Source organism: Choloepus didactylus, chromosome 8, assembly GCF_015220235.1.
Source record: "Choloepus didactylus isolate mChoDid1 chromosome 8, mChoDid1.pri, whole genome shotgun sequence".
Classification (NCBI taxonomy): Eukaryota; Metazoa; Chordata; class Mammalia; order Pilosa; family Megalonychidae; genus Choloepus; species Choloepus didactylus.
In genome coordinates, this window is record NC_051314.1 from 73,998,661 (window position 1) to 74,002,621 (window position 3,961).

Consider the following 3,961-nt stretch of genomic DNA (forward strand, 5'->3'; position numbering starts at 1 on the left):
TTGATCTTTGTTTTTCAAGGAAATTCACAGAAAAATTTCCCCTATAAGTTCAAGATAATGACTAATTTCTACTACAAATCCTACCTACTACCATTTTGATTTCTTGTTAAAGAATCAGATGAGGGGAGAAAATCAAAAAATAGAATTTAAATGTAACAGCTAATCTCTTTAATTTCATGTCTTCAACAATTGTGAACTCACTCAATTCCTCCTATGAACAGGGCACTGCAGAATATAGAACATGAGGAAAGGAGTTAGGAGAAAGAAAGATAAGTTGAAGACTTCTATTTAGGAAGGTGTTCCAGTTTGCAAAAGCTGCCATTATGCAAAATACCTGAAATGGATTGGCTTTTATAAAGGAGTTTTATTAGGTTACAAATTTACAGTTCTAAGGCCATGAAAATGTCCAAATGAAGGCATCAACAAGAGGATACCTTCACTGAAGAAAGGCCGATGCCATCTGGAATCTGTCAGCTGAGAAGGCTCATGGCTGGCATCTGCTGGTCCTTTGCTCCCAGGTTCTGGTTTTAAATGGCTTTCTCCAAAAAGTCTCGGAGCTTCTGTCCCTCTTAGCTTCTCTTTCTCTCTCAACCTCTGTGTATCCTTCTTTTTTCTCCCAGGGCACTTCTCTCTAAGCATCTGGGGGTCTTCTCTTAGCTTTTCTGGGGCAAACTCTGGGCTTCATCTCTTAGCTTAGCATCTCCAGACATTTTTCTGTTTGCCTCTCCAAGCATCTGGGTCTGTGTTGGCTCTTAGCTTCTCCTGGGGGCAAATTTGGGATTATATATCTTAGCTTCTCTCCAGAATGTCTCTCTCAGCTTGAGCTCTTCTCTCCGTGAGCTCTCTTAAAGGACTCCAATCATCTAATTAAGACTGACTCTCAATGGGTGGGTTCACACCTCCATGGAAATAATTTAATCAAAGGTCTCACCCACAATTGGGTCACATCTCCATGGAACCATTAAATCAAAAGGTTCCACCCCACAAGACTGGATTAAAAGATCATGGTTCTTCTGGGGTCCATAATAGCCTCAAACCAGCACAGAAGGCAAAATACACTATTAATAAAATAATGTTTAAAATGCATAGTAGCAGTCTGCATCCATATCCCGAGTCCTGGCCTCTCGCCTTACTCCCCAGACAACATGAGCTTCACCACCTGCTCCACCATCTTCTCCACCAACTACTGATCCCTGGGCTCAGTCCAGTTGCCCAGGCACCGGGTCTGGCCGGCCAGCAGCACAGCCAGCATCTATGCAGGCACCGGGAGCTCAGCTCCTGGATCTCCGTGTCCCACTCCTCTAGCTCCCGGGGTGGCTGGGAGTCAGAAGGCTTGGCTGGCGGGGTGGCCAGGGGTCTGGTGGGAATGGGGGGCATCCAGGGTGAGAAGGAGACCATGGAAGCCCTGAACGACCGCCTAGCCTCCTACCTGGACAGGGTGAGGAGTCTGGAGACTGAGATAGGAGACTGGAGGGCAAAATCCAGTTGGGAACACCTGGAGAAGAAGGCACCCCAGGTCAGGGACTGGACCCACTACTTCAAGATCATCGAGGAACTGAGGGCTCAGATCTTTGAAATTTCTGGGGACAACGCCCACATTGTTCTGCAGATTGACAATGCCCAGCTGGCTGCTGATGACTTCAGAATCAAGTACGAGACTGAACTGGCCATGCGCCAGTCTGTGGAAAGTGACATCCATGGGCTCCGCAAGGTCATTGATGACACCAGCGTCACTTGGCTGCAGCTGGAGACTGAGATCGAGGCTCTCAAGGAGGAGCTGCTCTTCATGAAGAAGAACCATGAGGAGGAAGTAGAGGGCCTACAAGCCCAGATTGCCAGCTCTGGGATGATGGTGGAGGTGGATGCCCCCAAGTCTCAGGACCTCAGCAAGATCATGGCAGACATCTGAGCCCAGTATTACGAGTTGGCTCAGAAGAACCGAGAGGAGCTGGACAAGTACTGGTCTCAGCAGTTGAAGAGAGCACCACAGTGGTCACCTCTCAGTCCACTGAGATAGGAGCTGCTGAGATGATACTCATGGAGCGGAGATGTACTGTCCAGTCCTTAGAAATTGACCTGGACTCCATGAGAAACCTGAAAGCCAGCCTGGAGAGCAGCCTGCGGGAGGTGGAAGGCTGCTATGCCCTGCAGATGGAGCAGCTCATCAGGGTCCTGCTGCACCTAGAGTCAGAGCTGGCACAGACCTGGACAGAGGGGCAGCACCAGGCCCAGGAGTATGAACATCAAGGTCAAGCTGGAGACTGAGATTGCCACCTATCGCCACTTGCTAGAAGATGGAGAGGACTTCAGTCTCAGCAACGCCCTGGGCAGCAGCAACTCCATGCAAACCATCCACAAAACCACCACCCACAGGATCATGGGTGGCAAAATGGTATCTGAGACCAATGACACCAAAGTTCTGAGGCACTGAGGCAGCAGAAGCAGGGTGCCCTTTGGGGAACCGGTGACCAATAAAAACTTCTGCGTCTTCAAAAAAAAAAATGCATAGTAGCAAAAAGATGGAAGCAACTCAAGTGTCCATCAATCAATGAATGGATAAACAAAATGTGGTATATACATACAATGGAATATCATTAACTATTAAAAAGGAATGAAATCCTGATAAATGCGGCAACATGGTTGAACCTTGAAGATATCATGCTGAGTGAAATAAGCCAGACACAAAAAGATAAATAGTATGATCTCATTGATATGAGATAATTAGAATAAGCAAACTCAGAGGGTCAAAATCTAGAATATAGGTGATCAGGGGACAGGGAGAGGTACGGAATAGGGAGTTAAGACTTAAAATGAACACAGTCTCTATTTGGGACAATGGAAAAGTTTTGGTAATGGATAGTGGTGATGGTAGCACAACATTGTGAATGCAAGTAACAATGCCGAATTACATGTTTTAATGTGATTAAAAGGGGAAATTTGGGGTTGTATATACGTTACTAGAATACATTTTGTTTTAAATCCATGGAACTGCACAACACAGTGAACCCTAAGTTAAACCATAGACTACTGTTAATAGCACAATTATTAAAATGCACTTTCAAGAATTGTAACAAATACACCATGCCAATGCAAGGCATTAATAACAGGGTGGTATAAGGGAATCCTGTATTTAATGTACAATTTTTCTGTAAATCCATAACTTCTTTAATAAAACAAATTTTAAATGTGACATAGTGTGTCTGCAAGGGCAAAATCATTTGGTCCAAAGAGTGTCAGTAAGGGCTAGAAGGACGGCAAACAATGCAATGATTACTATGAAATTAGGGAGAAGATAGACTGTTATTCTTTGAAAGATTTTCAAAATGGGTCTAGAGGGAGGTAGGTTATTGGAAACTTGCTTTCCTATAACACCTGTCCATTCACCTTTCTAACTTGCCACTCTATTTCAGCCTCAGTTTTTCATTCACTACTTAGTATGTGTGCCAGCGACTGTAGTAGGTACTGTAAGCACAGGAAATAAAATTCCAGAACCCTGTCCTCACAGAGTAGAGCAGAGGAGATAGTCTCCTAATTCAAAGTGATGAGGGCAGTAAGAGGGTAATCAAGTTACAAGAAAAAATCAGTTCTGCCTGTCAAGTTAGAGAAGTCTCCAAAAGGCGGAAACCGAGTTGAGTGCTGAGAGAGGAACAAGAGTTCCATAAGAAGAGTGGGGTAAGGCCATCCCAGGCACCTCAACCATGCACAGCTTGCAGGGTCTGAAGGTAGGAAAGCACAGGACTTTCAGAGCGCAGTGGAAGCTGGTTGTGACAGGGACTGTAGGTGGGGTACAAAAGAGCTGATGGGAAGCCATTCTGGGCCAGAATGTAAAGAAGGTTGTTTATTTACAAGTCTGGTTCCTTCTCAGCCATGAAAGTGCTTCAAGAATAATAGCCATTTCTATTTATTTGTCTGTTTTTATATATTCCTTTTTTTTACCCCCAGCATTCTTACCCAGTAGTTA

General features: G+C 44.9%; 1 pseudogene; it reads left to right on the forward strand.

Moving 5' to 3' along the window:
• The first annotated feature begins 1,081 nt into the window (after positions 1–1,081).
• LOC119542683 lies at positions 1,082–2,431 on the forward strand (annotated as a pseudogene).
• Positions 2,432–3,961: the final 1,530 nt, after the last annotated feature.